General features: G+C 34.2%; 1 long non-coding RNA gene across 2 annotated transcripts; it reads right to left on the reverse strand.

The window, feature by feature from the left end:
- Window positions 1–829: 829 nt before the first annotated feature.
- LOC123538549 (uncharacterized) lies at window positions 830–10481 on the reverse strand. 2 transcript variants are annotated; one of them, XR_008366114.1, is made up of 6 exons: window positions 10013–10481; window positions 4785–4877; window positions 3370–3970; window positions 2714–2792; window positions 2016–2114; window positions 830–1184 (listed from the first exon to the last, which is right to left on the reverse strand). It is a non-coding gene; the product is annotated as an uncharacterized LOC123538549 (long non-coding RNA). The 2 variants fall into 2 exon arrangements; XR_008366113.1 differs by having other exon boundaries at window positions 3370–3995.
- Between the last annotated feature and the right edge of the window lie 11435 nt (window positions 10482–21916).

A 21916-nucleotide genomic window follows, 5' to 3' on the forward strand; every position in this document is an offset into this window, starting at 1 on the left:
AATAAGTGTACAAAATTCAGATATGTCAAAATTACCTAAAATTGAATGTATCATTAATGTTGTACCGCAGAAAATTTATACTTGGCTTTTACCCAAGGCAAATAACATAATTACAAATAAACTATTTTTAGCAACATTAAGGGAATAATTCTATGAAAATTATAGTAAGCGAACAAATATGGTATCTGCCAAATAAAAACAAAAGCACCGCAATGCAGAGCAATATATATATGAAACAAAGACATATGGCGTTTGACCCCTGTGTGACACTGAAGGGAGCCATTCGAAACATGCACGCTGCACATCATCTTAATGTGGTGAACATTTGTGCCAAGTGTCGTTGAAATCCTTCAAGGCTTCAAGAGTTAAACAGCAGACACGAAAAATCTATCGGATGTACGGACATCAGCATTTTGTACAAAACATCAATAATAAGTATTGAAAGAAATAAAAACTTACTAGTAAAAAATGAAAAAAAAATGGTCCAGTAGGGCTTGAACCTACACCCCCCTAAAAATTGCTGTAAAAGTAGGTTGATGGTACTAGGAATTTTCTTAAAAAAAGGGAGGTTCTCTATTAGTGATCCAATACCATAACACTTAAAAATTTCTAGAGTGTTCACAAGGTTTATCTGTAATTTGATCTAGTGAACTACTTTTTAAACCTACATGATCCACTGTCGAACTTGGTCGAGATTTTATGAAGACAAACAGTCTGACCAAGCCTTATATAACTAAATGTGAACAGACGTACAGATTGACAACGGACAAAAAGGAGATCACAATGATACCTTTGAGTGCTTTGTCTTCCAGTGATATTTAAAATGTGCTGATCTGTTTATTGCGTAATACTAAGTGAATGCCTGGAAGGATACGAAACCAATAAACTGCACGGAAATGACTTTTTAACATTACAAAACACAAAACAAAAGTGTTCCAAGTATGTGTTTACTGTAAGAACACACAGAAATTGACCCAAGTGTGCTAACAAAATAGCTTTCCAAACTCTGTCCATCATAACAAAAAGTTCTTTGATACATCTGGTCATTATTAAAACATAGATAATGTACAGTAGTAAATGTCCCAGAAGTTCGAAGATGATTATCAACCCTATGTGTCTTTTCTTCTCATCATCGGTGAGTATGGTGATCCATCTTGAGCTATTCCATCTCATGATTCGCCTTCCTGAAGACAAATAACAGTTACCATGTTATAATTAAAAGAAAAATTAAGTAACAACCCCTGAATGTCTCAACTTTGTGGCTACTGGTGGCAAAGGTTTATGCCTTTGCCACCAGAGCAGATCAAGATCAGCCTGCACATCTGTGCAGTCTTATCACAATCTGCACTGTTCACTTTTATGTAAGTATTTTTTCTATTAACTCCTCTACAAACTTATACATGGTACTGTCTGAAAGATGGAGCAGTACAGTTTTGAATTTTAACAGAACAGGGAGGCAGATTAAATCAGGAAGAGTTAATTATCATTATGAATAAACAATTAAACTAATGTTACAGGTCCAGTATTTTGGAAGACATTTGAGCCATGCCATGAGAAAACCAACATAGTGGGTTTTCAAACAGCATGAATCCAGACCAGCCTGCGCATCCGCAGTCTGGTCAGGATTCATGCTGTTCGCTTTTAAAGCCTATTGGAATTAGAGAAACTGTTAGCGAACAGCATGGATCCTGACCTGACTGTACGGATGCGCAGGCTGGTCTAAATCCATGCTGGTTGCAAACCCACTATGTTGGTTTTCTCATGGCGCGGCTCATTTATATTAATATACATGTGTGCCAAGTTATAGAGACATTCTTCTAGTAAGTTATTGATCACTGAATGTTATGGCTAACTCTGAATAATGTTTGCTTTTTGGTCAGTTTTGATGTTATTAAATGGTCGCAATTAAAGGCTCACACTTTTGGTTCACCCAATTAATCATTTAAACAGAAACAAATTAATACCTTTATTATTCTAAAAACATTGATATAAAATGCACACTGTTTTTCCTTTACCTGTTTGTCTGTTTCTCTTTGGCACTGCTGGTGTTGTTGATTTAGTTTTTTTTCTATTGACCTGTACTACAGTGCTTTGACGGTTAACACCACTTCTTCCTGAAATACACAATACAGGAACATAAACAAAACGAAGCAACAAATATATTTATATTTTTTTTAAGATTCAATTGAAACGAAAGGAAATTTTTTTAAATTGGCACTATGCTCTAAAATGCTTGAAACAACACAACCACAGTACATTATATCCTTGTAAACTTGGTGTTATTTTTCAGAACCAAATATTTTTTCAGATTTTTTTCATGATATAGATCTGTGTTATTGCCTTTTCTATGGCAGTAGCCATTTTCTCATCATGAAAGTCAGCTTTAATTCTTTATCTGCACTAAATTAAGGCTAAAACAGTTTGGCTGAAGAAACACTCACATTTTAACACCTTCTACAAACATGACAAACTAATTTTTAGGTTGTTGCCAGTCCATCATTGTTAAAAGATTCTTTTGAGTTACTCCAAACCCAAGGTGTACTAGTATATTATTTCTAGTACTTATAATATACAATGATTCTTTGCATGAAAAAGTAGGCAGTTGCTTACAGACTATGGGGTGCCATGGAAGGATGGTTAGGTGAACTGTTCGATATAACTACGGTATATAACTGAATTATTTTTGAAAATAAATGTAAAGCCGAACAAATACCTCCGTGGATACGCTCTGTTTTTTTCGACTTCTGCTTCCCACGGCTAGTTTTTAAATTTCGTCTTTTTTCACAGGATAACTGTAAATGTGTTCAGAGAAATTAAAATTAATGTTTGGAAAATATCATTTCTCATGTTAATAAAATCTTCTGATATGATGTCTTAATCTTAAATTTTAACAGTAGCTATTTCATACATGACTGGACCTTTGATCTTCAAATGTGACCTTGACCTTCCATGTATATGTCCAAACCATTCAATATGCTCTAAACAAGGTGAAATTATTTGGTAAAATTGGCTCTTACATTGGTCAGTCAGATGCATAAAAATATATATGAGCCGTGCCATGGGAAAACCAACATAGTGGGTGTGCGACCAGCATGGATCCAGACCAGCCTGCGCATCTGCGCAGTCTGGTCAGGATCCTTGCTGTTCGCTAACAGTTTCTCCAACTCCAATAGGCTTTAAAAGCGAACAGCATGGAGCCTGACCAGACTGCGCGGATGCGCAGGCTGGTCTGGATCCATGCTGGTCGCACACCCACTATGTTGGTTTTCCCATGGCACGGCTCATATTATATTTCACTCGTAACTCACCAATTAACACATTACAAATACATAATAAATTATAAATAATACATAGTATTTATATAATTACCACAGGTCTACTTTTAGTGTTTCCTTTTCCAACATCTTTCTAAGTATTGGATCCAGGTTGTCTTTAATGTTTCTTTGTTGTTTTTTTTGCTGTTTTGGTAGTTGGGTAATCCATATAATGTCCTCTTTTGTTCTCATTGGCATCACTGTATTTTTTTTCTCCAAAAATGCTTTCCACTAAAGATGATTTTCACTGCTTTCAAACATGTAACTAATTGCACTGATTTGTTTTTTAACTGTCTCAATTTTTTCTAGAATGTTTTTATAGTTTGGTTTTAACTGTTTTATTTTTGAAGTTGGTAGATTTCTGAGAAAAGTACCTCTGCCATCTAACACAGTCCATAACTGATGCTGTTGCCCTTTATAAACAACCTTTATTTTTCCAGATGTTTTCGTAATTTTAAAATGTAACGGTTCACTGACGCCTTTTACTTTTGTTAGTGAAGATTCTAGCCATGACTTAACATCCCAGTGTTTCAGTGTACTTAAATCTTCAATGTTTCTTACTAGATTCAGTAATTGGGGAACTGTTTCTGCATCTGTCGTTCTAAGTTTTTCTGAGATCTTACTGAATGAGGCATCAATGTCTTCGTGCGTATGTCCTACATATAGAAACGACATGTGGACCTGAAAAAGAATTTCAGTTTCTACTTTAAAAAGCTATTTATTTCTATATTTGATGTTATTTTTGGAACGAATGCTATTTAGACAGGTTGTTACCAATATCCTAATAGAATACCCACCTACTTAATGTACTATGTACGTAAAGTATGTATTTAGTATGATTTAGCTTGTCACTGGACTTGTCTGAGATGACATGCCCATAAATATTTTATTAAGTTTGGTGACAACTGGATGAAAAGTGTTTGAAAGACCTGACAAGAAATGAATGGTGGGAAGTGATGGATGGATAAATGAAAAATAAGACGCCTTCATTCCAGATCATAAAAATAATGAATGAAGACTTCAGATCACAAGCATTTCTATATAATCATTTAGAGGAAAAGAAAACATAGGGCCATAATCCAGAGTTTCCAGTCAGGAGACCCCAGTACAGAGACTCCTGTCAGAAGACCACAGTCTGAAGACTCCTGTTTGAGACCCCAGTCTGAAGGCACCTGTCAGAAGACCCCAGTATGAAGGCTCCAGTCTGGAGACCCCAATCCAGAGACCCAAGCTCCAATGACTTTGCTCCGTGGACTCCATCCCCAATGACTTCTGTCTGGATACTCCAGTCTGCCTACTCAATCTTGACCTGCACTAATGAATACATACCTGTGTATCAAAAAATAAATTCAATCTAATTATCTATCCATTTTATAAGAATGGGTGGCCAAGTTTCTAATTGATAACTGACCAGCAATTGCTATTACCTTACTACAGTGGGCATTTAAAAATTTAAAGTACATTTCATACCATATCTGAATCAGTGAAAGAACTTTCAACAGGGTCTGTTGTAACAACTTCTGCAGAAAGAAAACAGCTCAACAGGGTATCACCATTTGGATGCTGAAATAAGTAAATAGAAGTATTAGCCTAATATGTGTTTTGGGGGGAGAGGGGCATCTGTCTCCAAATAAGACAAGACTTTTAGTACTTGTTGCACTTCCAGAAGTTTGCCAAAATAATTAAATCCTAAAATTGGAGTCATCTATATTATAAATGCTCAATAAGGCGTAAAGAAAAATTGTTTGTTTCTGGTATCCCGGCCTACCCTAAATTTTTGGCCCGACCCTAAATGTTTTTATGGCCTAGGATAATATTTTTTTTCAACTTTTTAACAAAAAGATGCAAATCTATACTTTTTATGCTTTAAACATGCCCAGTGTTGTTAGAAATCAACTTACTGTTATGCTCTAAAGGCATAATCCCCTTATTTGTAATCATTTTTTGACAAAAAAAAAAAATTTCCAAAAAGTCTCCCTTAAAAAAAATCAAAAAAAAAAAAAAAAAAAAAAAAATTCCGACCTACCCACCCTAATTCTTTTTAGTATATTACCGGAAACAAAGATTTTTTTTAGGCCTAATGATATGTTTAGGTATTCAACATCTTTGAGAACATTTCAAACATTAAATTTAGAATTATGTTATTCTGAAATGGGGAGGGAATTTGTCAGAAATTGTTTAAGGTATTCAGTTAAATTAAATTAAAAATTTGTACAATGATATTTGTTAGGGCAATTACAACGGCAAGAGTTTCCCAAATAGTACAGTGTATTCTTTCAGTTGTTACATATAAATTCACAGCATAACCCTTACCCTGCTGTATTTCTATAATGGACTGGTCCATCTTTCAATTTGGACCATACCATTTATTATTCAAAGGGGTTTGCACTGAAAATTTACTGACTGAATAGCAAACAGTGCAGACCATGATCAGACTGCACGGACGTGCAGGCTGATCTTGGTCTGCACTGGTCGCAAAGGCAGAATCATCTGCCGCCAGCAGGCTAAGGGTTAAATTAAGTTACTGAAATCGAAAAAAATTAAAACACAGTTTTTTCCCCCAGTTTTTATCAATAAATGACAATTTTCAGCTGTATGTGATTTTTCTCTGCAAATCATGAGAAAATATACAACATCTCTTAATTTTCCATCCCATGAAAGTAAACACTATATTTCAATAGAAAACATGGAAAACTAGAAATGTGTCCATGGGACACAGATGCCCCCACTACATGACATTAGTCAGGGGGCCCGAACTCCTACAATACTGAATGAATCCGGATGCGAAACCCAGGTGCACAACTACACATGCTGACCAACATTCCTGTAAACTTTGGTGATTCTAGGTCAAATACTTATGGGGCTATGCGCGACCCCAACATTAAAATGACCAATTTTTTACTAAGTCAGGGGCCATAACCCTACATGACTGGATGAATCCGGACGCGAAACCCCAGGTGCACAACTACACATGCTGACCAACATGCCTGTAAATTTTGTGACTCTAGGTCATATACTTTTGGAGCTAGGCACGACACAACATTAAAATGACCAATTTTTACAAAGTCAGGGGGCCCTAACTTCTACCTGACTGCATGAATCCGGACGTGAAACCCCAGGTGCACAACTACACATGCTGACCAACCATTCCTGTAAACTTTGGTGATTCTAGTCAAATACTTTGGAGCTATGCGCGACACAACATTAAAATAACCAATTTTTTACTAAGTCAGGGGCCATAACTCCTACATGTCTGGATGAATCCGGACGCGAAACCCCAGGTGCACAACTACACATGCTGACCAACATGCCTGTAAAGTTTTGTGACTCTAGGTCATATACATTTGGAGCTAGGCACGACACAACATTAAAATGACCAATTTTTACAAAGTCAGGGGCCATAACTTCTACATGACTGAATAAATCGGGACGCGAAACCCCAGGTGCACAACTACACATGCTGACCAACATTCCTGCAAAGTTTTGTGACTCTACGTCAAATACTTTCAGAGCTACGCGCGACACAACATTTTCGGAAGGACGGACAGACGGACGGACGGACGAACAAGAGCAAATCTATATGCCCCCCCCCCCCACCCCCACCCCGAAAGTGGGGGCATAAAAATGATACTTATCATGCAAACCATTATTCTGCAGACAAACCGAATTTTAAGTATGAATTAAATAGTAGCTTTCAAGTTGCTAAAATGCCCTCAGGTCAAAGATATTTCCTGAGAAAGTTACTTATAATACCAATTCCTGTGAGGGGTATATACTTATTAAAACTGACATGTTGCAAATTAGACGTAAAAGTTAGTTTACTTCTGATAATTTAATTCTTTTTTAGCAAGAGATGACTTTAAACAGCTTGTTTTGTGAAAATCTGAAATCTTATGTATACAAGTACAGCCTCCATAATCCAAAAATATAATGAACCAGGACATGTACCGAATAGTAATTATATGATTACATGAAATAACAGAAACAAATTTCTACCTGAAAATTATTAGAAAAAAGACAAGTATTGCATAAGAGCAAAAACACTCTGGTACTCTTTTTTTCTACTAGGTAATCAAGTATTTGAAGTAGGCTGCCAACATGCATCATATGCATTTAAGAATCTATAATTCATATCTATTTTGAATAATTGAATGTAGTTCTGTAATGAAACAGTTATACTCTAGGTAATATTGGTATGATGAAAAATGAATATTTTTGAATAAAATTACAATTATTGATTGTAGATCTATAGAACTTTTAAACACACCCTGGTACCGGCGCTCCCAAGTACAGGTGGCACTCACACATACAGCGCTCGATAAGCGATTTTGGAGGAGCGGTGGTTTAAGTATTTTTTAATTGTATCTCCGGAAATTCAAAACTTTTCTTAAAATGAAAGATATCTGCGCCCTGATGAATAATTGGTGACTATGTTTTGTGAGTGTCACAACATTCCATCTTGAAATAAACAAAATACGGCGAGGTAAACGTGAACGTTTGACTCAAAAATGTCAAATGTCAAAAAAAGCACGTAAAATACTCAGTAAATACTCCAAATGTATTCATTTTTGATACAGTATCGTATAGTCATGTCTTCCTACAATAACCAGTTCAAATTTCAAGACTTAATTTGTTATATTTAAAGAATGACTCGTGTTTAAAGATGGTATGGGGTTTCAAAACGGCACTCACATGGCACAGGTGTTAATTTTTTTGGCGCTCAACAAGTACAGCTAGAGAAAAGTCTTCAGAAATGTAGGCCTTGTTGTTGTGTCTGTATATATGATCATAAATCTTTATACCGTTAAAAAACTGACTCTAGAAGTCGACCTTTTTATGTTAAAACTTACGGCGACAATATTTTAACATTATTTTTTATGAAAAAGCTTGTTGAAAACTGATAAATGCTGAAATTTTATATGTCCTAGGATTTCGTTGAAAAATGAAAAACGTGCTTCAAAACATTCTCAGTGGGATCAGTGGACGGTAAGGTTTGCAAGAAGATATGTGTGTGCTTGCGTGCGTTTGTGCGTGCGTATGCGTTTGGTTAAACGCCGTTACTAAACAATATTTCAGGTCAATCTCAACGTTTCTGAGTACCAGTATAATGCTATGAGCATCCGTATGAAATATATATATAGAGAGAGAGAGCCAGATCGATACTTTTTGTTGGGGTGTGGAATAAATGTTTGATTACAGAGTTAGTAAAACTCATCTATAACGGACTGACAAGTTTTCTATTCTTTTCTTTATTTTAATTTTAACAACTTACCATACGCCTACATTGAATGTATAATAAATGTTGAACTTCTTACGAACAATATTTTACTTGTATTATTAGATTTAAGATTCAGTAAACACTCATAACAGAGAAATGGAAGATTTGTACGGTACCGTGGCTGATTTATACCATTTCATCAATTCGCCACGCGACTCCGTCGAGCGAAAACACGAGAATTAAAAAAAATTTAAACGCGGAGTGTTTAGCGAGCAAAAATTCGATAACATGTGCGGAGCGAAAACATGATTATGGGGATGGAGGGAGGTGGGGGGGGGGGGGGCGAGGGTGCTGGCGTTGAGTGAGATTCAAGATGTAAAGCGGCTGGGTGCCCGGGTGCCCACCAATGTTATGCCTTTCAAACCTCAACTCCTTGCTCGGAGCCCACTGATGTGCCAGTTTTAGCTCGACTCCCCCCAACGATTTACATATTAAATCTAAACTTTTGGTCTGCGATTCTCCATAGAGAAAATACTAGGAATAAGACAGGGCGGGAGCGTGGATTGAAAACATGATAATTAGTGGGGGCGCTGAGCGAAAAGTCGATATTTACGTTATAAATCGGCGCCCAAAATTAGCGGAAAGACGGAATGGCATATATCAGCCACTAAAGAATTTTGTTAAAATGTCTGTTAGGTTTAAAAGACGCTCATAATTTAATATCTTATTAATTCAAGGAATTTATCAATTAACGAGTTCTTGTTTGGCTTTCTCATGAATTGATGTGAGTCATTCCGATTTAATAGCAGACATGAGACGTGATGACTAGTTCCATTAACTACTGTTTAATCCAACATCAGACTGTTCTTGGTGGTGTTATCTCTACCACACATAACCAACCAGTCCGATTCATCTCTTTTCCGTTGTAGTTGCCTTAGAGCTGACGATTTCTCCACATTTCTGAAGACCTTTCTCTAGCTGTACTTGGTGAGCGCCAAAAAAATACACACCTGTGCCATGTGAGTGCCGTTTTGAAACCCCTTACCATCTTTAAACACGAGTAATTCTTTAAATATAACAAATTAAGTCTTGGAATTGGAACTGGTTATTGTAGGAAGATATGACTGTACGATACTGTATCAAAAATGAATACATTTGGTGTATTTACTGAGTATTTTACGTGTTTTTTTGACATTTGACATTTTTGAGTCAAACGTTCACGTTTAACTCGCCGTAGTTTGTTTATTTCAAGATGAAATGTTGTGACACTCACAGAGCATAGTCATCAATTATTCACCAGGGCGCAGATATCTTTCATTTTACAAAAAAATTTGAATTACCGGAGATACAATAAAAAATACTTACACCACCGCTCCTCCAAAATCGCTTATCGAGCGCTGTATGTGTGAGTGCCACCTGTACTTGGGAGCGCCGGTACCAGGGTGTGTTAAAGTAGCCGTAAATATATTTATTTACTTACCTCTTCCTGTGGAAAATAAGCAAGACAGAAGGTCGAACAAATCAGCAAAACAAGCACACGTCTGATCTCCATGATGATTTCTAAGTTAAATGATAATAATTCATTAGCGGCGCCTAATTGCCAATAATTGGTCCTTCGATATACTATTCGTCACCCGTGTCGGTGGACAATATCAAGGTCACCTTTGATGTTTCAGCGATACTTCCTGTCATCAAGCGCGTGCCGATAAGCAGCGCGTGCCACCCGCTGTGACGTGCAAATTCAGCATCATGGACGGTTTCATTCCATTTTAAAAATAGGTAAATCAAGTTTAAATACTTATTTTATTTACTAACGTTTTTATACAAAAAAGTTTATGATATTTATTATGAAATTATTAAAATGATGTAAAACTAATTATGCAGTTACCATTAACATTGATTATAGATCTATTAAAATAAAAATTAAATCAAACAAATATTAACAGATTTGCAGTATGCCGTGTTACCATATATTCGTGCCCCTAAGTGGGTAATTACATGCTACTTGTGTAAAAAATGGACGTAAACTTAACATATTTCTATTTTCTGCAACAACTGAACTTCTATTTTTGTCTAAACAACAAAAAACAGAACGATTTTTAACCGTTTCTAAAAATAAACATACCTGTAATAGCCAACCTTGACAGTCTGGATCGCTGAAACGCTTATCATCAAATTCGTGCCCTTTGGTTCCCAGCTTTCTACAACAGTTTATATGATCAGGGAAACCAGTTCTATACTACACAACAAAAGTTTCTTCATATCACTGTGGATTAATGTCACTTTCATGAATTTTTGAAAGGCATTGTGGTAATTAATGCAAATAATTAAAGTACACTACCCAAGTATTTACAACATTTTAAAGGTAAAGTTTTAAAAAAGAACTGTAAACATTAACATTTTTTTGTTTTTTTCATACTTTTTGGTAAACATATTTACTACTTTGAAACTTTGATGTAGTATGACATTATTGCTGGTCACAGTGTGGGCATAAGAACACACTATGCCTTCTAACAACTGTAACTTTAGTGCAAAAGGCCAGATGTACCCAGTGGCTGCACTTTTCACACATTGCCCAATTTACAATTTTAGATATGGAAGCTTATGTAAGTTGGGTGGTGATAATTTATGGCACACACAGCACAGATCAGCTTCAGAAACATCCTCTTCCATATCTTCAGTGTCTGTCAGGCTCTGAGGGGTTGGAGATTTGGTCTTGGCATCCGAGTTTTAAGCCACTTGTGGAGGGTTTGGGGCTGTAATGCATTTCCAGGTTAATTTTGCATTTTTTGTTTTGCCTTTTCTTTTAGTTGATGGGTTCTGTGTTTCTTTTTCTGCTCTTTCTACTTCATAATCGTTTAGTTGTTTGTTGAAGCTATCCTCAGTTATAGCAACACCACCTGGTTTTGGCTTCTTTAATTTCTTGGCTTTACATGCACTGCATACTATGACATTTGAATCACAGTCTGAGTTATTTTTCTTTTCAAGTTCTTTCCTTTCAGTTTTCAGTTTAAGGAATTCTTCTACTGCTACCTTGCCAGACTTAATGGCTTTTACCTTTCTAAAGGGCTCTCTTCTCTGAAGCCTTCTGCTGGGAAAAGCTTCTCTTTAGGGACAGCATCTGCACAGAAAGGGTATATCCCTGTTTTCTTAAAACCAGCCTGTATATTGACTGGAGTGAAGGCCTTCAAATATGCTTTACATGCAATATTACAAATGTCAAAACTTTGTTATAACTGTTCCCATGTTCTGCTCATGAACAAAGCACATTCAGAATAATAAAAAGACTTGAATGGCCCAAATATAGAAACATCAAGTGGCTGCAAGAGATGGGAAGTATGGGCTGGCAAGACAAATAATATAATGTTGTGCTCCTTGGCCCATTTTATCAAACTGGATGATATGTGAGATGCATGCCCATCAAACGTAAGTAGTACTGGCTGACTGCTGCCTTCACCATTTGATACATAAGGTAAGAAATGTTCCTCAAGATACTGCCGGAATATATGTGAATTAGACCAGCCGGACTCTGACATGGCTGCACTTGCTCCAGCACAGGCTCCCTTCAGCAAATCCGGGTTGAAACGTTACCCTTAAAAACAAAAAAAGGTGGAAGAGAGTTTCCAATTGCATTTACACAACTAATAAGAGTGTTGTTGTGGATCTGGGTGACGTAACTGCCTGGGTTTGGTGTTAACACTTGCCAGTATACTTGGTGGTCTATGTTCTGGTTGGAGACCTGTTTCATCTATGTTATAAATCAAATGTGGTTTATCCTGAAGATTATACTTAGTTATGATATCTTGCAAGTTTTTATAATATGAAGATACAGTTTCAGGGTTGATGACTTGGCCCTCTGACTGTCAAGTTTCCTTGGATTACTCTGGTTAGTCTATGCTCCCAGCGTTTTAAAAATCCACAAATCCAGTTATAACTGAGAGGCTTATTCTTTGACCTTTTCCCCATATCATGTGCCAGTTCTCCAGCCAACTGCTGCAGCTGAACGTTTGAAAATCCATAACCTAGTTCAGCCATTGCCTCCACATGATCAACAAGGGTCTCCTCCTCTTCCCTACTTAATATAGTCTCACCACCAGACTGAAAGTTATTAGGGTCTATACGCCCTTTTACCCTATCCCTTAATGTCTGCACAGGTACTGCAAACTGTTTTGCAGCTCTTTTGACTGGAGTCCCTCTCATTACTGCTTCGTAAGCTTGCAGCATAGATTCAGGCGTGTACTTTCTGTATTTGTCCTTTATTTTCTTTGGCTTATCCTACAAAAAAATTTTTTTTTCATACTTGTTTTGGTTAATTTAGAACAATGAAAGAATTATCAATAATTAAATTTATCATATTGGCAATCAATAAGCAAAGATATAAAACATATAGATCTGTAGTCAAGCCTGGCCTTTATTTATCATCATATGGGGTTAGAACAATCTTTTTTTTTTATAATCTGAGGGCATGCAACTTTCCCTCATAATTTAATGAAAGAAAATCTCAGAGCAGGTAAGAATTTTCATTGAAGAGACTTCAATCCATAATTGGATTTTAATTGGCTTTTTGTATCATAAAATGCGTAGCGCAACTTTTCGACGTAAGTGTAACTAAATGATAAATATCACGTGACTTGAGTGTGTCAAGCGTCTCCGTGTTGTCAAAATGCAGAAGAATGTAAATTTTATGCAAAATTAAGATTTATGGGCTGTTATTAGACAGAATTAAACAGATTAAAGGGTTCAGGTACTAGGATATTGTTGTAATAGTAGTATTTTACCTGTTTCTTGCGCATTTTGATGGTTGAAGTGACGAGCAAAAAAACTTGTTGCGAAACTTGATAAGTACTCGGACACGCGCAGCGGTCTCGCGAGGCACCATTCCTTCCGTTTGTTTGGGCACGAATTTGATGTTAAGGCACGAATCAATGGTAACTGGCCATAATTTAAAACGGACTCGCCTTAAGTGTAAATAAGGCAGCCATTGAACATTCGAGATCCATCTGTTTCAGCAGTGCGAATTGTCTATATCTAAGATATTTCAAACTTACGTTATAAATTATTTTCAACAACATTAAATATTAATTATTTAATATCGAGAAGGATGGCTTGGTGCTTCAGTGAAGAAGATTCTTTCCTGCGAGTATTTGATCTCGGGTCCAAGGAGAAATCCATGATAGTAACAGGTTTAAAGAAGGGACCGGCCAAACATTTGCTTACGGTAAGACATGTTTTCACTTGTTCAGATCTTTAAATGTTAGAATTTATATATTTATATCGATCTCGGGTACTGCAGATTGTAATAAGTGTAGATCTATTTATCTTGCAGGTAGATCTAGGCCTTCTGCCTTTTTTAAACAAAGTTCAAACTGTCAAAAACATATAATATAGATCTTTGTATATATATTAGGGGATTCTGTATTTTAACTTTCACAAATTGATATTTTATTTTATAACTTTGAAAGTACATAGATCCTCGGGTAAGAAATGAGGTATAGATCTTAAAAATATTCCCATTAGTTTTTGAGATACATGCTTCTGAAAACTGGAGATGTGATGCAATTTGGTGAAAATATCATCAAGTAAAAATGGCAACAAAATGGTTAAAATCACAAGGGTTCAAATTTAAACAAGCATTCAAGCTAATGCTAGTGGATTTTCAGGGTTTTTTTTCCAGCCATTTATATAGCTGTTATTCGGCTATATTCCCAGTGCCAAAAAGTATGTATTTTTCCAAAATTTAATGCAAAAATTTCCAATCTAGATCTAGTTTCTGAAAAAAAATTCATCAAAATTGCATAAAAAATGACCAAGTTATGGAAGTATGTTAAAGACTATGGGACTAAATATTTCTCAATTTGGAACATTTACATGGGTGGTTTTCAAAATAATGAAGCTTTTTCTTCTCTCTCACCTTACTTTAATTCAGTTTAGTTTTAGAATGTGTTTTGGAGCAAATTATATCCAAATCAATGTAGTCAATAAATGTGTGCAATTTTATCTTGATGGCTCAAGCAGTTTAAAAGTTATATTAAATTATATAGCTAATTTTGTCCCCTGTGCACCCAAAAAAGTGTGACATTTTACATGAAGTATAGTTTTCAACTGTGGCTTACTTTTTAAAACCATGCTTTATTGTTACAGCTTCGGCCTTTTTATGTAACTTAAACTCTGCACATTTAAATAAAATACTTCTTTTCATTTACCTACATCTTACTGTTACCAATATTTCATATCTTGTGAAGGAACCCCCTTCACAAAAATAGTGAAAAAAATACTAAATTTAAATGTTGAACACTACAATTTCATAACCCTATTACTTTTCTAAAGTCTTAATGTTTTTCTAAGATCTTTATCCTTTCAGCTGTGAAGACCCAGTATGATTTTTTTTCTTTAATAAATCAACTTTCTCAGAAACTTGATGGGTGTCTATACACCTAAAATTGTCCCCTGTGCACCTTTTCAGTTGTTAAGTGTCAGATTTCTTTTATTCTTTAAATAAAATGGGATTTTACTTTATTTTCCTTGGAAGGGAGTTTCAACAGATACAAACGCAGTGTTCAACTTCACATATTACTGACTGTTAAACATTCACAGAGCCAAAAGTGATGTCCCCTGTGCACCCTTTTTTGACATATATCAATTATCATAGCATTACTGTAATTTGTGGTGGCAGTTCTATATTCTTAGCAGTGTGAATGCAAAATTTAGACATTACTTGATAATTTAGCATTATATAAGAAACCCTGGACAATTTAAAATTCTTTGTTTGCATTTTTTTCTGAAGTTGCCAATTTTCAAGTTTAAAAGTGGAAACATCAATTTTATTGCTTCTTAAGCTCTTAAGTTTACCTAAATATGTAGTGTTCACTAGTAAATATTGTGTAGTTCAAAGAATTTTACTTACCATGAACATATTCTATGAATAAATATTTTGATACAATTTGTCCCCTGTGCACCATTTTTAGTAACATTATAAAGTATGTATAAATTTTACTATTCCATTTTATCATGAATGACATTTTGTCATTTTTCTACTATGAATAAGCATTGCATGTAAACTAAATGATTTCAATGTGTTAGTTATGTATAAAGTCACTTTTTTTTCATTTAAAGCATTACATTCTGTTGAATTTTCATGTTTTTGTAGTGAAAATTTTGAATTTTGTAGTTATTTTGTGGAATAAACTAATTTTTTAATAGTATTTGTCTAAAGTTGATTACCATTAGTCTTTTTATGAATAGAAAACTAATAATGGAGGAATATTACACTGATCTTCAGTATGTGTCCCCTGTGCATCTGTAAAATAACTCAATTTTGAGTTGGCAATTCTACAAATTAGAATTACTGGACATTCTTGAAATTTGGCATGTGGTTTATAAACATGCAAAGTGTGAGAAAAAAATAGGTTTTATAATTATATGTTAGTTATTTTGCATTCAGCAATAACTTTTCTAGGTAAAGTTTTATTTTAATGTCAGATTTGTGCAGAAATGGTGATTTTAAAAACCAATGTCCACAGACATATGATTAAATAAGTTTCAAACCATAAACATACACCCATTACTTATCATTTATGTTGAAAAAATTACTGTTATACATATTTCCTTGTCATAAAACCATGCAACATTTATCACCCATCTTACTGGAAATTCACTGAACTTTCGAATTAAAGGCTGAAATATTTTTTGATTGGGATTTCTCAACACTTTCCTAAAGTTATTTCCTTCAAATATGAAGTATTTGCTATCATAAAAAATAGGTGACCACCAGAAGAAATAAGTTTGAATTTTCCACCCCTATGTCACACTTTTGCTTCATTATTTTGAAAACCACCCACATGTCAATATTCCCAATTCTGGGGGTATAGGCTATGTTCCCAAATTAGCTAGAAAAAACCCTGATTTTTTAAAATAGCTAGTGGGTTTGGAATGTACTAGCTAATCTCAGCTATTCATTAATATTATATAACAAGCAAATGTCTTCAGAGTTTAATTGTTTTGAAGGTACACATTTTTCTTCATGAAAGGAATGTAATATCATTATTTTATGTGTATGATATTTTATTGTTAAATAGTATGCAGTGAAATGCAAGTAAACTGAAGTCAGCTGCCTGGGTACCCTCATATATACTTACAGGACTTATTTGAAATTTCATTATTGTTATTAGTTGGACTGAGACAATCCGGGTCACAGATAACTATGGACTGATTTTATGTCAAATTACCTCCCTTTATTTCAAATTAAAATGGGTATATCTCCATAACTAATGAAGATACTGATCTGAAATTTCATTTATGTCAACAGATTTATTTGGCAGATCCTTTTGTCCATTTACAATATTTTTTTTTTTTAATTACTTCCCTTTTACGTTACTATATATATAGCTTATTTTTAGTAACTTTTTTATTATTGGCCGTAGGGAAAACACGAGACTAGTTTTCTGTGGTTGGTATGGATGGTACCTCCAATTTTTTTTTCTTTTTGGTTAAATTTTTTCCCTTTGTTGTTCCTGTCCTTAGATATTTTTTCTGAGGACTTTCTTGTCCCCAAGTGCAATGATAACAGGTGAGCGATATAGGGCCATCATGGCCCTCTTGTTTTTAGTTTCCTTTTGGAGCACACTACTTGTACAGGTTGTGCTGCATTTTTTTTCAAACCACTGAAGTGTTCGTCATAATTAGGCACAGGGCATGCTTTAAAATTTTGTCAGTCGGACGGCCAACAGGAAAATAGCTGTCTTGCTTTCATTTAGTCTGTTCACAAACAGCAGTGTACACCCAAACAGTATACACCCTAACAAAACCATAGGCACTTCTTATTTACATAGAGGATATTGCATATGTGTCTTTTCATATTGAATTTATCAAACAAGTTGAATATAATAATAAAATGCGAGGCTCTGCCGAAAATAGCTGTATTGCTTTCATTTAGTCTTTTTACAAACAGCAGTGTACACCCAAACAGTATACACCCTAACAAAACCATAGGCACTTCTTATTTACATAGAGGATATTGCATATGTGTCTTTTCATATTGAATTTATCAAACAAGTTGAATATAATAATAAAATGCGAGGCTCTGCCGAGCATTTTATCAATTTTATTCATCAGGTTTAATAAATTCAATGTGAAAAGTCACAAATGTAATATTCTTTTTAGCTCACCTGTCACGTAGTGATCTCGGTTTTTCCCTAAGGCCAATAATAATAAAGTTACTTAATAATATAAGGTAGGGTTTTATGATTTACTTAATAATTTGTAAAAAGGGTGTTTGTTTTATGTATATTCCCCTGTATCCTTTGGATTGGTGGCATATTTTATGTCAGTCTGTCCATCCTTATGTACGTACATACGTACACAAAAACTGGTACTTCAGTGTGAGCAATGTAAGGTCAAACATCATATTTTGGACATAATTGCTTTAAATATATGGATTTTTTTAAGCTCACAAACATTACTCATTGACACAGTACCTTCACATTGATAATAGATATATGACTTTACCTTCAAGGTGACCTCCAAGGTCAAAAACTTTTCCTCTTTAGCTCATCTGAGCACTTTTTTATAAGGGTTAGCTATTGTGATCGGTCAATGTCTGTTATATGTGGATGCATTTGTCAGTACATCCGTGTGTGTATTTGTCAACCATCTCTGGACATTTCCTCCTAAACCACGGATTGATTTTGATAAAACTTCACAGGAATAATCCTTCGGGAGTCCTCTTTCAAAGGTGTTTGAATGGTTCAGGTCCATTGCACAACTAGGTCACGGGAGCTAAAAATAGATGTTTTAGCTGAGAAATTCAAAAATATTTTGGCTGAAACCACAAGCACTAGGCTTTTGATATTTGGTGTTTAGAATTGCCTATTGGTCCTGTACCAAGATTTTTCAAATTATACTCCTGGGGTGAAAGTTTAACAAATGCCTGCTGCACAGTAAATGGGCCAATTTTTTCAAAAAACATGTAACTGCATTTTATTTATAGAGGAACATCTGTTTCAAGTTTTGTTAAAACTGTTTTCAATGTGTCTTATTAGTATTCAATGCTGCAGTAAAAAAAAAATCACATAATCAACCAAAAAAAAATTTGAAAGCCATTTTATGGCTGAAAATAGGCCGTTTTTTCATGTAATGCGTTAGCATTGGATTTTTACACTTTTCAAAAAATGCTACAGTATTTTCAAATAACAAAATATAAGTTTGATTTGAATACCTTTAAACAGATAATTTTATTAGCTTTAAAATGATGTATAACATTGATGATCACTGAAGTCTTCACATTTTTATGAATATGATAATAAAGAGTGACTCGTGTAACACCACTGTTTTTAACAAAAATGCTAAATTTTGAATTGAACACAAAATGTCTTAATTTTACATATTCAAAATAATTTTCTTGCTCACTGTCTTACTGTGTATTTGTAGAATATGAAAAAAATGCTTGCAGCACTTATCAATGGACATTTTAGTAAAAAAAAAATCCTTTTAAGCACCCAAAAAACCATTTTTCGTGAAAAAAAGTGTAACGTCCGTCCCCCACTATTATTTTATAATTGAATATGAATATATTATTATTAATTACTTTCATATATGCTTAATGACATACCTATCATGAAGAAATGAAAAATAAATAGATCTGCAGCCTTGCTGGGAAAAAAATGACGAAATATCAAAAGTTATGTGTAACGTCCGTACCTGTAACGTCCGTCCCCCTATATATGCTTTTCTTAATCATGTACAAAATGTAGTGTTTTCATGTTTTGATGGTAATATCTGATACTATTATTTCACAAGAGTATGTAAAAAGTATGAAATTATCAAAAACAATGTTGAAAAAAAATTTTTTTCATACTTTTGAGGATTTTAAATTGAAAACTAGAAAAAAAACTGAAAATTAGAGCAAAAATCTTTGTTTTTTATGCTATGTGAGGAAATTTAAATGAAATTAACTTCTGTTTGATAGGACATGCATCAATAAGTAATAAATATATAAAAAGATTAATTTAGATTTATATGATGTTGTATCATCTTCATCTGAAACATAGGGGGACGGACGTTACAGAAAAGGGACGGATGTTACAAAAATTGTGATAATTGAATACTTCATATGTTCTGATTTTGTTATCCATCAATAACTTTTTGAAGGTTACATTTTGATAAATAAAGATGCTGTGTGTTAAATCATTCCCAATGAAGCATTTATTTACAAATATGAGGCCATTATTCAAAAGAATAATATGTCACATGTAACGAGACCCCTGCTGGAACAACAGTTGGCTATAAAAACAACATGAGAAAAATATACAAAACTGATAAAATGGACCCACTTAACTGGGCCTAGTTTATACATGTATATATCTCTGGATCCTTGTAAGATTCTAAAAACAACACTTACCCTCTTAACAGTCTTGTATAAACACATACTTTGGGAAAACTTAAGCCTTATACAAGGTGCCATAAAACTGGACCCTGTATATACATTTCTGGATCCATACCTTGTCCTTGTAAAAACACTGACTCGTTAATAACCTTGTATATACCGAGTGATTTCTTTTGAAAAACTGAGAAAGGGGAGGAGCTTGCTGTCATATGCAGATTAGGAGTGGGACTAAATGTGTGAAATTCTTTTAAGTTGAACTAATTTTATGATCCAGGCTCATGCCAGTGATGATGGCCATATGGTTGTGTAGACCTTTAAATTGAATAAAAATTTTTTTCTAAATTATGATCATTTCATAAACAAAATCTGATGTGTCATGGCAATGAACCACAGATATTTTAAGTAAATGTACCAACTGTTGTACAGGGTCCAGGGTATTTTTTTTTCAAACTCAAATTAAGGACCCAAATAGTATTTGTCATTACAACATATTTTCCCCTCCTAATGGATCCTTCCTTCAATCCCCAAAACTGGGGAATAGAAAATACTGTCTATCTAAATGTATTTTCAGCATTACTTTCAGATTACATACTTAAGGGATTTTTCTTAATCTATGTATATCAGTATGATTTATAGTGGTATCTGTGAAATTCAAAGTGAAACAAAATGATCCTCCTCACCTCGGTTAAAAAAGTGTTTGATGTCAGAGCTCTTATCCCATTCTTGTGCTGAGATGATGATTGCTGTCACTTTCTTAAAAGTGTATGACAGTATATGTTTCATATCATTTACATGTTCATGAAAAGAAATACATTGATTTTGTATTTTAATACGTTTTCTCATTTTGTTCTGTTTCGTTTTGTTTTATTCTTCAACATAGTTTTTGCACACAAAAAATGTTAGAAATTATGGTGAATTTGTAACGTCCATCCTAATTTACTTAACTATAGCAGTAAGATGTACCATTACCACACACATATGTTTTATTGAATGACATTAGCATAATAATGAAAATTTAGAAACACTTCTCATTAAGTCAGTGAATACATAAGACGAACACTATCAATTTCCTGATTAAAAAATATTACTATTTGCTTTTTCCCTCCATATTTTAAGACTCTAATTCAGCATATTTCTTTTTATTTTGTTACTTTGTATCATTTTTCATTCATCTAGATAGGTTTAACATTAACAGAATCTGTTTTATTCAGTAGAGCCACATTAAAGCTTGAAAAACAAATGTATATAATTAGTGTAACATCCGTCCCCTCATAATGTAACGTCCGTCCCCCTTTGCCATCAGTTTCTCTTTACTAGTTTTGAAGCCTAAATAAAAAAGAAATATACAAAAAACTTAAATGTTTAATAACTTATGTTCTTGTGTTTTCATTTAAAAGGTTGTTATCCAATTAAGTATAATATTATAAATGGTAACAGGAAAAATATGAGTATGGCTGTTTTTTTCCTTCTCTGCTTCGACAGGTAAAATAACAAAAAAAAAATTTTTTTCCAATTTTTGGCAATTTTATTATAAGTTTCTTGTAAAGATGTACTGGTTTATTGATTTGGTGAATTTTCTCATCTTAATGACGGTAAACAGCTTCAGAAACAAGCTTTTTACATTCCCATGTAACGTCCGTCCCCTTGCCCAACCACTGATAGAAAATGATGTATAAAAACAAAATTTAGCAAAAAGTTATCTATTATTTTACTTTTTCATAAAGTTAAAACATATAACTTCATGAAAAAGGCTTAACAGGTAAGAAATCTTTAACTTTAATTTTTGACTTTGATGCTAACACATTTGGCCCATTTACTGTGCAGCAGGCACAAAGACTTACAATAAAAAATCTTTTTTCCGTCTGAAACCACAAAGAATAGGCCTTTGATATTTGGTATGTTGCATTGCCTAGTGGTCCTCTATTAAGATAGTTGAAATTATGTCAAAGGTCAAGGTCGCTGTGACCTTTAGCACTAGAGAAGCTAATAACTCCACAGTGCTTA

This window comes from Mercenaria mercenaria, chromosome 11 (genome assembly GCF_021730395.1).
Source record: "Mercenaria mercenaria strain notata chromosome 11, MADL_Memer_1, whole genome shotgun sequence".
Lineage (NCBI taxonomy): Eukaryota > Metazoa > Mollusca > Bivalvia > Venerida > Veneridae > Mercenaria > Mercenaria mercenaria.